Consider the following 12,311-nt stretch of genomic DNA (forward strand, 5'->3'; position numbering starts at 1 on the left):
TTGCCAGGCGGGAGAGGAAGAGAGAAGAAGACATTGGCTTAATAAGAATGTCAGGAACTCGCTCGCTCACTCACCCGCTCACTCACTCACTCACTCGCTCACTCACTCTTGCCTTGTTCCGTCCCGAGGCGAGGACAAGACAAAGACATAGAGACGCTTCCTTGTCCGTCTTGGAATCGGGACTTATGCTATTATTTTATTATTCATATTCTTATTATTATTGTTGTTGTTATTGTTGTAGTTGTTTATGTATCTTCTTTGCAATATGTTCGTCTTGAAATTGGTACTTTTTTGGTATTATTATTTTTATTTTTATTATTGTTGTTGTTGTTGTTGTTGTTTACTATCCAATATCTTCGTTACACCATGCGTTATTTGGCTTCGAGGAGGAAATATGGATGGAATAAAAAAAAAACAATAAATTAAACAATAGATTGATAGATCGATAAACAAATATATGTCATGGAAGGAAGAAGAGCACAGACCGATAACATCTTGCTGACCAGTTTGGTAGGAAGGACGAGGAGGACAGGAGGAAGGAAGAGGAGGAGGAGGAGGAAGGAAGAGGAGGAGGATGAGGAGGGTTATGCGGTTGAGCGTCTGAGAACTTAAAAGATAATCATATACCAGTTTTCATGAGAGAGAGAGAGAGAGAGAGAGAGAGAGAGAGAGAGAGAGAGAGAGAGAGAGAGAGAGACGTGAAGCAAAGGAGGGCAAGTGAACAGGAAGAAGAGAGATGGAAGAGGGGGAAGAAGGAGAAAGAGGGAAGAGGAGGAAGAAGGAGAGAGAGGGAAGGAAGAAATGCATATCTATTGTGAAGCAAACCCGTTCTCTCTCTCTCTCTCTCTCTCTCTACGGGGCTCCATCATAATAATCTAAACTCATGGCTTATATAGGAGACAGGACGCCATATTGGTTCGCTGCTGTGTCTTGAGTTTCATTATAGAGTGAGTAATAATAGTAAATAATAATAATAATAATAATAATAATAATAATAATAATAATAATAATAATGTGATCGGATTAATGGTGATTATTTGCGTGATTGTTTTCTTTTTGTTGTATTATTGTTTGTTTCTCTCTCTCTCTCTCTCTCTCTCTCTCTCTCTCTCTCTCTCTCTCTCTCTCTCTCTCCCCTTTCTTAACTTCTCTTTGTTTTGTTTTCCTCCTTTCTCTCCATTCTTCCATATTTATTCCCTCCTTTCCTCCCTTTGTTCCTCTCCACTTTTCTTTCTTCCTCCTCTCGTTCCTCTCCACTTTTCTTTCTTCTTCCTCTCACATTATCATCTTCAAATGACTTTCCTCTACCACTTCCTCCTCTTCTTTCTTCACTTCCTCCTCCTCCTTCTCCTCCTCCACTTCCTCTCGCACTATTAACTATATTTATTACGACAATAACAATAAAGATGAAATTATTGGGTTTTAAACAATGAAGAAATAATTACTACTTCATCTACTACTTCTACTACTACTACTACTACTACTACTACTACTACTACTACTACTACTACTACTACTACTACTATTTCAACCACAATCAAAAGTAGCGTGCAATGAGGAAATAAACTTTGTAATAATTATAATATTGGCTCAGGTGAAAGGTGTCTGGTAATGCAGGTAAAGGTGGGTGGGTGGGTGGAGGAGGAGGAGGAGGAGGAGGCAGACAGGTGGAGGTAAGGTTATCCGTAATGACCTCACCTGACCTCACCTGCTGGAGTTAGTTTACTAGTCTGATTAATTAGTGAGGGAAACTCGTCTATAATTTTCGTTCAATACCTGTTTGTTGATAAGCGCGGCAGGTCTTATCTACTTTACGTGTCCTTAATGAGGCAGGTGGTGACTTTTTAACACCTGTGCGAAAAAATTTGTCATTCTTATTCTTTTCTCCGCCGCCCCGTGTGTGAGAGAGAGAGAGAGAGAGAGAGAGAGAGAGAGAGAGAGAGAGAGAGAGAGAGAGAGAGAGAGAGAGAGAGAGAGAGAGAGAGAGAGAGAGAGAGAGAGATCATAGGGTTGGAGGGGGTGCAAGACTTATGATGAGAAGGCAATCGAAAAGGAAAAGGAGAAATCAAAGGAGGAGGAAGAAAAAAAAGGAGACAAGGTATAAGAGAAGAAAGAGGAGGTAAAGAAAAAAAAGGAGAAAACAAAGAAGGAATAAGACGAAAAAGTAGAAAGCAAAGAGAGGAGGAGGAGAAGGAGGGAAAAGAAAAGGAGAAAGCAAAGGAGGAGGAAGACGAAAACAAAAATAAAGACAGGTAGAAGAAAGGAAATGAGGAGGAGAAAGAAGGAAAAGGAGAAAGCTGAGGAGAAAATATAATACAAAGGGTAGAAGAGAGAAAAGAGGAAAGTACTGGATGAAAAAAAGAAGAGAAGGAGGAGGAGAAAAAGGAGAAAACAAAGGATAAAGAAGACGAAAAAGATAGAAGAGGTAGAAGAAAGGAAAGAAGAGGAGAAGAAGCAGGGAAATGAGGAGGAATGTGAAAAAAAGACAAGGGTAGAAGAGAGGAAAGAGGAGAATGCAGAAGAGGTAAAAAGAATAGAAGGAATAGGGAAAAGAGAAAGCAAATGAGGAAAGAGGAGAATGCAGAAGAGATTAAAAAGAATAGAAGGAATAGGGAAAAGAGAAAGCAAATGAGGAAGAGAGGAAAGAGGAGAATGCAGTAGAGGTAAAAAAAATAGAAAGAATAAGGAAAAGAGAAAGCAAATGAGGAAAAGAGAGGTAGAAGAGAGGAAAGAGGAGAATGTAGAGAAGGAAAAAGAGGAGGAGAGGAATAAGGAAAAGAGAAAGCATATGAGGAAAAGAGAGGAAAGAGGAGAATGTAGAGAAGGAAAAAGAGGAGGAGAGGAATAAGGAAAAGAGAAAGCAAATGAGGAAAAGAGTGGTAGAAGAGAGGAAAGAGGAGAATGCAGAAGAGGTAAAAAAATAGAAAGAACAAGGAAAAGAGAAAGCAAATGAGGAAAAGAGAAAGGTAGAAGAGAGGAAATAGGAGAATGCAGAGAAGGAAAAAGAGAAAGAGGAGGAGGATGAAAGGTTACCTGGCTGAAATTCAATCACTGCACCTCTTGTCCCGAAAGACAGGTTGGCTCATAACACACCTGTCACCACCACCACCTTCACCACCACGACTCACCACCGCCACCACCACCACCACTATAGCAATCCTAATATTATCACTTCTACTGCTTTCATCACCATCATCACCACCACCACCTCTATGTCAGTCTCAACATCATCACTTCTACTCCTATCATCATCACACCACCACCATCACCACCACCACTATGTCAGTCTTAACATCATCACTTCTACTCCTATCATCATCACACCACCACCATCACCACCACCACTATGTCAGTCTCATCATCACACCACGATCATCACCACCACCACTGTCAGTCTCAACATCACTTCTACTCCTATCATCATCACACCACCACCATCACCACCACCTCTATGTCAGTCTTAACATCATCACTTCTACTCCTATCATCATCACACCACCACCATCATCACCACCACTATGTCAGTCTTAACATCATCACTTCTACTCCTATCATCATCACACCACCACCATCATCACCACCACCACTGTCAGTCTCAACATCACTTCTACTCCTGTCATCACACCACCACCATCACCACCACCACTGTCAGTTTCAACATCATCACTTCTACTCACTATCATCACACCACCACCATCATCACCACTATGTCAGTCTTAACATCATCACTTTATTCCTATCATCATCACACCACCACCATCACCACTACTGTAACTGAACACCACCATCATTACCACCACCACCTCTGTAACAATCCCATCATCATCACCTTTACTGCGGTCATCGTCACACCACAATCACCGCCACCATAACTGAACTCCCAACACCATCACCACCATTACCCTCATCACCAGCACCATCATCACCACTTCTATAAATACTCACCATTACGTCATCACTGCACTCATTACCATCACCGATAACACCACCTTCACCATCATCACCACCATACCAGTGCACCGTGAGTTCATTGCTACCATACCTCACTACCACCTCCCATATCACCATAATTCACCACCATGTCACCATAACTACTCACCTGACTACCCTAATCACCATGACACCTGCTCACCATATTCACCATAACCACAGCTGGCACCATAACGTCCCCGCCATGATTCACCATAACTACCTCCCTGACTGCCTTTTTACGCCATCACGCTTGTTCACCATCACCACCATCACCACCATCACCATTACCATACCACCATCAACACCACTATCACCCCACCATAAGCATCACTCCTACTATCATCACAACCATCACCACTACCAAAAGCATAACCACCATCATCATAAAAATCATCATCATCATCATCATCGGGTCAGTCACTATCAAGTTCCTTTTCCTTTCCTCCCTTCTTACCTTCCTTCTCTCCCTCCTTCTCTTCCTCCCTCCGTCCTTCTCCCTCTCGTCCTTCTCTCCCCTTCTCTCCTTCTTCCTGTCACGTTTCTTTCCTCACCACAGAGCAAGTGACTGTTAAGGCTGACTGACTTTGGCTACTTGACTAACTTGACTGACTGGCCGGGTAAGTGAGGCATTGACTGGCTGACTGACTACCTGACTGACTGAGTATGTGAGTGAGCGATTGACTGGTTGGCTGACTGACTGATTGACTGAATGCCTAACTGACTGACTGGCTGGCTGATTGATTGACTGAGTGACTGACTAACTGACTGACTGACTAACTGACTAATGGCCTTGGTGAAAAGCGCTGTTCTACTACTACTACTACTACTACTATTACTACTTCTGCTACTCTTGCTTAAATTACATTCACATCTACCTCCAAAAAAAAAGATATGCAGACGAAGAAAAAAATAACTGGATCAAGGTAGTGTTTTGAAATGTATTAAAGAAGGAAATATTGCTCAAGAAAACCACAACATTATAATATTGCTCTCGTATTTGGCGTTATGGCGATATGAGCAAATTAGAGAGAGAGAGAGAGAGAGAGAGAGAGAGAGAGAGAGAGAGAGAGAGAGAGAGAGAGAGAGAGAGAGAGAGAGAGAGAGAGAGAGAGAGATGTGAAAGTTGGACAAAATCTCGGAAAGGTTGAAAGATGAAAATTTGAGAGAAAATCGGAAAGGAGTTGCAGGAGGAGGAGGAGGAAGAGGGAGAGAAAAATGGGAGGTAAGAAGACTGTCATATTAGGAGAGAAGGAGGAGGAGGGAGGAAAGACTTATAGGGAAGAGGGGAAGAAGAGTTACCGGAGGAGAGAGAGGAGGGAAGGAAGAGGAGAGATTCATGGAAGAAGGAAAGGAGCGTGAAGAGATGATTGGTGATAGGGAGGAAAGGGAAGGAGAGGAGAGGGAGAGAAGAATACTAAGAAGGGAAAGGAGGAGAGGAAAGAGACGGGAGAAAGAATGTTAGGAATGGAGAACGAGAGGGAAGAGGAGGCACAAAAAACAACAACAACGATAGAGAAGGAGAAAAAAAAGGGAAAATGGGATGAAAAGAAGAGGGTAAGAATACTGAGAACAAAGAACAATAAGAGCGAATAACAAATCAAAGGAGAAAAAGAAAGAAGAGAAAAAGGAGAGGGAAATAATACTAAGAAGGAAGAAATAGAGAAAGAATAACAAACGTAGAAGATAATGAAGTATTGTAAAAGAGAGAAAAAGAAGAGCAACAGAAACGGAATAAAGTAAAAGGAAAGAAAGGAAAGGAAGCAAAGAGAATGGAAGAAAGAATAGGTGGTCGTAAGAGATAAAAGAAGAGGAATAAAGAAGAGAAGGAGGCACGAAGGAAAGGTGAAGGAAACAAAGAGAAGAGAAATAAACTAGGGAAGAGAAAGCAGGAGAAACAGAATGAAGAGGAAAAGGAAACAAGAGATAAGAGATTGTATGAAACATGAGAGAGAGAGAGAGAGAGAGAGAGAGAGAGAGAGAGAGAGAGAGAGAGAGAGAGAGAGAGAGAGAGAGAGAGAGAGAGAGAGAGAGAGAGAGAGAGAGAGAGAGAAACTGAGAAAGGAAGCAAGCTCTGGAAGAAAGGAAATGAAGAAAAGGAAACAAGATGAAAGGAAGGAGGAGGAGAAGGAGAAGAAAGAAAAGAACAGCTTGGGAGGGAGGGAGGTAGAAAAGGGGAGGAGGGAAAGGGCGGAGGGGAGGGGTGACCAGCACTTCGAGGTCACAAGTAAAAAAAAAAAATAATAATAATAAAAGAAAAAGAAAAAAACAAGCTGGTAACCCAATCACATCTCGCAGCCTATTTTCTTTACGGCCTCGAGAGAGAGAGAGAGAGAGAGAGAGAGAGAGAGAGAGAGAGAGAGAGAGAGAGAGAGAGAGAGAGAGAGAGAATGAATATATAAATAAGAACAATACCCACATCAGTGCATGACCTCATAAAAGAAAGAAAAAAGAAAAAAATCAACCTTACCTTACTCTCGCTTGGCATCTTGAGGTGGAGGTGGAAGAGGAGGAGAAGGTGGAGGTGGAGGAGGAGGAGGAAGTGGAGTGCCCTAAGGTGGATTACCGAGTCCCTCCTTGTTTTCCTCGTAATTTAGTTAATCTGTCCTCGTCGTCCTCTTTTTTTTCCTCTTTTTTAATACTTGATTCTTGCGTCCCTTTCTTGTTTTACCTGCCCCTGTGTGTGTGTGTGTGTGTGTGTGTGTGTGTGTGTGTGTGTGTGTGTGTAAGATGGGAGAAACAGTAACGTAATGTGAATGAATGCAACAATAAACAATACCAAGATACGAATTATAAAGGAAATCAAAGTTAGTTTAGAAGTAAGGAAGTAAAGTAACCCATAATAACGTAATGTGAATGGATGCAACAATAAACAATAGCAAGGTACGAAATATAAATGAAATAAAAGTTAGTTAAGAAGTAAAGAAGTAAATTTAGTAACCAATAAGTACTTGAATATAATTGCTGATAAAAAAAAAAAAAACTTATTAATCGTTTGAAGTGGAAAAAAAATATACAGTTAAGTTCGTACAGTTGAGTAAAAACACTAAAAAGGAAAGGGGATAAAAAAAGAAAAGTGAGAGGAAAACAACAAAAACAAACACACTCGAAATAACACATACGTCAATACAGGCAGCAAAAAAAGGGCTTCAGCTCATCAGTATACAATTAAGATACAATCAGATATACCGAGATGGAGGGAGATAAATAGCGTAGATCATCGTGTGTGTGTGTGCGTATGGGTGTGTGTAGGTGTGTGGGCGTTATGCAAGGCGACACACACACACATACACACACACACACACACACACACACACACACACACACACACACACACACACGTTGACTACCACACCACGATCTCCCGACAAGGTTACAGGAATCGTATTATCTTCTGGTGTGTTGGGATGCTGCTGTTTATTGTATCTTCCCATCAGGCCGGCACACGAGGGAGAAAATTAGCCGGCGAAATTAAAATAAAAGATAATTATACTCTGCACGTGGAGAATAAAGGGAATTGAGTAGCGGAGAGGTGCAGTTCAGGTGGTGTTCAGTACAAAGATGGTAAGTGAAGATATAAAGAAAAGTTGTAAAGAGGAAGATAGAAGGAAAGTAGAAGTTAGTAGATGGGTTAAGAATAAAGGGAATTGAGTAGTGGTGTTCAGTACAAAGATGGTAAGTGAAGATATACAGAAAATATGTAAAGAGGAAGAAAGAAGGAAAGTAGAAGTTATTACATGGATTGAGAATAAAGGTAATTGATAGCGGTGAGGTGAAAATCAGATGGTATTCGATTCAAGGGTAGCAAGTGAAAATATATACATGAAAACGTGAGGATGTAAAGAGGAAAGTTGAAGAAGGAAGGGAAATCAAAGTACATGGATTGAACATAAAGACGAATACACTGGGATTAGGTAAAGTTATGATGGTGTGCGATTCAAAGGTAACAAATGAAAATATATATAAAAACGTGAGGATGTAGAGAGGAAAGAAGAAGAAGGAAGGGAAATCAAAGTACATGGATTGAACATAAAGGCGAATACAGTGATTAGGTGAAGTTATGATGGTGTGCAATACAAAGGTAGGAAGTGAAAATGTAGCAAAACAAATCAGGATCTACAGAGGAAGAAGAAAGGGAAATGAAAGTTGAGAATAAAAGAACTGAGATACGATGAGGTAAAGTTTAGTTGGTTTTCAATACAAAGATACTAATGGATAAGGTGGTTGGCACAAGGATAATAAGTGAAAATGAGAAAATTCAGACTGTTTAGAGGAAGGAGAATGGAAAAAAGAAGTTGATGCGATTTCTTGCGTTGAGAATAAAGGGAATTTCGATGCGAGGAGGCGAAGTTAAGATAGCCTTCAATACAAAGATAATGTGAGGATAAGAAAGTTGAGGCGATCCGATTCCTTGCGTTGAGAATATAGGGAATTTTGATGTTAAGATAGTGTTGAATGCAAAGATAGTAAGTTAGGATAAGAAAGTTGAGGCGATCCGATTCCTTGCGTTGAGAATATAGGGAATTTTGATGTTAAGATAGTGTTCAATGCAAAGATAGTAGGTTAGGATAAGAAAGTTGAGGCGATCCGATTCCTTGCGTTGAGAATATAGTTAATTTCGACGCGAGGAGGCGAAGTTAAGATAGTGTTGAGTGCAAAGATAATAAATGAGGATAAGAAAGTTGAGAGACGTAAATGAAAAAAGAAAGATAAACAGATATTGAGAGAGGGGTTAGAGTATTGGCGATTGAACAGTGAAGAGTCGAAGAGATGATATTTACAAAGACAATAAATGAAGATGAAAAGAAATGGGAAAGGAAAGAGTGAGAAGGAAGGGAAATAAAAGTTAATCAAAGTTCATGCGCTGTTAACTATAGGCTGCCAATACAAAGATAATAATTGAACAGGAAAAGAAAAACATGAGAAAGTAATATAAAAAAAAATAAGTAAGCGTGTTGAGAATAAGGAGAATTACGATGCGAAGAAGTGAACTTATGATTTGTTTTGATACGAACTGAGATTAGAACGTGAAGATAAGAAGACGAGGGAAGGAAGTGGAAAAATAAAGTAAATAAAAAAGAATGAAAAGAAATCGTTGTTAGCAGACTCCACACGTAAATAATAATGACGATAAAGAGGTGGAGTTTAAAAAGGCTCGCAGTACAAAGATTAAATGAAAGAGAAAGAAAATGGGATAGAGAAAATGATAAGGATAAAAGTGAAAACATAACTATAACAATAAACAAAGAGAAATGAAATAAAGAAAAAGGATGAAGAAAAAAAGGAAAAACATGACTATCAGAAACAATGTACAGAAGGAAAATGGGATAGAGAAAATGAAAAGGATAAAAGTGAAAACATAACTATCACTAACAATAAACAAAGAGAAATGAAATAAAGAAAAAGGATGAAGAAAAAAAGGAAAAACATGACTATCAGAAACAATGTACAGAAGGAAAATGGGATAGAGAAAATGATAAGGATAAAAGTGAAAACATAACTATCACTAACAATAAACAAAGAGAAATGAAATAAAGAAAAAGGATGAAGAAAAAAAGGAAAAACATGGCTGTCAGAAACAATGTACAGAAGGAAAATGGGATAGAGAAAATGAAAAGGATAAAAGTGAAAACATAACTATCACTAACAATAAACAAAGAGAAATGAAATAAAGAAAAAGGATGAAGAAAAAAAGGAAAAACATGGCTGTCAGAAACCATGTACAGGAAGAAAATGGGATAAAGAAAATGATAAGTAAAATAAGGGAAAATATAATGTTATCAGAAACCATGCGATGAGGAGTGAAGTTAGAACATGGAGATAAGGAAAGAAGAAGAAGGAATAAAAGAAAACAAAGAAAAAAAGAAGAAATACAAGAAACCAAAGAAAAGAAGAAGAAGAAATACAAGAAACCAAAGAAAAGAAGAAGAAATACAAGAAAACAAAGAAACGAATAAGAGGAAATGAAAGAAACCAAAGAAAAGAATAAGAGGAAATAAAACAAAGAAACGAATAAGAGGAAATAAAAGAAAACAAAGAAAAGAATAAGAGGAAATAAAACAAAGAAACGAATAAGAGGAAATGAAAGAAACCAAAGAAAAGAATAAGAGGAAATAAAACAAAGAAACGAATAAGAGGAAACAAAAGAAAACAAAGAAAAGAATAAGAGGAAATACAAGAAACCAAAGGAAAGAATAAGAAGGAATAAAAGAAACCAAAGAAAAGAAGATAAAATCAAAGTTATCAAAGAAATGAATAAGAGGAAATGAAAGAACCCAAAGAAAAGAGGGCGTGTATTCAAGAGTATTCGGGAAGACAAGGAGGAACCAAGAGGAAAAAGAAGCCTAAGACGAGTAAGAAGGGAAGGAAAAAGATAAAAGAAGATTAAGAGAGTAAAAAAAGATTAGGACATTTGCAGCAACGAGGAAGAGGAGTATATAGAAAGAGGAAAACCAGGATCAAAGAAATAGAACAGTATGATTAAGAAACGGGAAGGAAAGAAAATTATGAAAGACAGTTACAAAAAGGAAGAAGGAAAACAAGAAAAGTATGAAGAAAAGGACAAGTAAAAATAAGAATAAGAGGGAGAGAGAAGAAGAAAAGAGGGGGACAATTACAAAAAGGGAGAAGGAAAACTGAAGAGAAGTATTAAGAGAAGTACAAGTAAAAATAAAAGAAGAAAAGGAGGGACAGTACATTACAGAAAGGAAGAAGAGAAAACCGAAAAAAAACCCTAGTGAAGAAAATAAATAATACGCTTAAAAATAACAGAGCAAACTTGAGAAACAGAAAGAGAAGACCAAAAAGAAGGTAGGCAATGCTTAATACAGAAAGGAAAAGGAGGAGGAGGAGGAGAAGAGGAAAAAGGGAGACTAAAAAGAAGGAAGACAATACTTATTACAGAAAGGAAAAGGAGAAGAGGAGAAAAGGGAGACTAAAAAGAAGGAAGACAATGCTTATTACAGAAAGAAAAAGGAGAAGAGGAGAAAAGGGAGACTAAAAAGAAGGAAGACAATGCTTATTACAGAAAGGAAAAGGAGAAGAGGAGAAAAGGGAGACTAAAAAGAAGGAAGACAATGCTTATTACAGAAAGGAAAAGGAGAAGAGGAGAAAAGGGAGACTAAAAAGAAGGAAGACAATGCTTATTACAGAAAGGAAAAGGAGAAGAGGAGAAAAGGGAGACTAAAAAGAAGGAAGACAATGCTTATTACAGAAAGGAAAAGGAGAAGAGGAGAAAAGGGAGACTAAAAAGAAGGAAGACAATGCTTATTACAGAAAGAAAAAGGAGAAGAGGAGAAAAGGGAGACTAAAAAGAAGGAAGACAATGCTTATTACAGAAAGAAAAAGGAGAAGAGGAGAAAAGGGAGACTAAAAAGAAGGAAGACAATGCTTATTACAGAAAGGAAAAGGAGGAGGAGGAGAAAATAAGAAAAGGAAGACTAGAAAGGTAGACAATGCTTATTACAGAAAGGAAAAGGAGGAGGAGGAGAAAAGAAGAAAAGGAAGACTAGAAAGGTAGACAATGCTTATTACAGAAAGGAAAAGGGGAAAAAAGAGAGAACCGAAAAATAATACAAGTGAAAATAATGAATGAAAATCGAGTTACAGAAAGGGAAGAATAAGAAGGAAGACTACTTATATTACAGCAAAGAGGAGGATAAAGATAAGAGGGAAGATTAAGAGGAGCAGGAGGAGGAGGAGGAGGAGGAGGATCTTACCTTAGTGTGAGGGCGCCGGCAGGTGAGAAAGAACTGAGACAGGGTTATGTTCCTCCCTCCCTCACGCATCTCCCCCCTCCCCCCCCCTCCTTACCTCCCTCACCTCACCTTCGTCCACCCACCCACCCACCCACCCACTCGCAATCTTACCTGCCTAGTTTACCATTTGGATCTGTCTGTACCTGTTCACCTGTCTGTGTTTGTTTGTTTGCTCACCTGTATTGTTTTTCCTTCTCTGTGTACCTTTATTTTTCACTGTTAATCTTACCTGTATTTCTGTCTGTCTGTCTGTCTATTTGTTCACCTGTATTGTTTTTCCTTCTCTGTTTACTTTTAATTTTCATTGTTAAGTTTACCTGTATTTATATCTGTCTGTATCTGTTTTTCTGTCTACCTCTTTCACCTGTTTGTTTTTTTTCCTCCCTGTCTACCTGTGTGGGTTTTTTTTTTCCAGAGTTGATTACCTGTTCATTCCCTCCCTCCTCCTCCTCCTCCTCCTCCTCCTCCTCCTCCTCCTCCTCCTCCTCCTCCTCCCTTCCTTCTTCCCTCGCTCCCTCCCTCCCTCATGCCTGCCTACCTGCCCTCTGTCCTGTTATTATCCTGTCTGCCCGCCTGTCTGTCTGT

The 12,311-nt window shown here is 39.1% G+C and overlaps 1 protein-coding gene across 3 annotated transcripts in view; it reads left to right on the top strand.

The window, feature by feature from the left end:
* Positions 1 to 12,311, top strand: part of LOC126985420 (uncharacterized) — a 112,667-nt gene that overhangs the window by 17,163 nt on the left and 83,193 nt on the right. The window lies entirely within an intron of this gene.

This window comes from Eriocheir sinensis, chromosome 59 (assembly GCF_024679095.1).
Source record: "Eriocheir sinensis breed Jianghai 21 chromosome 59, ASM2467909v1, whole genome shotgun sequence".
Taxonomy (NCBI): Eukaryota; Metazoa; Arthropoda; class Malacostraca; order Decapoda; family Varunidae; genus Eriocheir; species Eriocheir sinensis.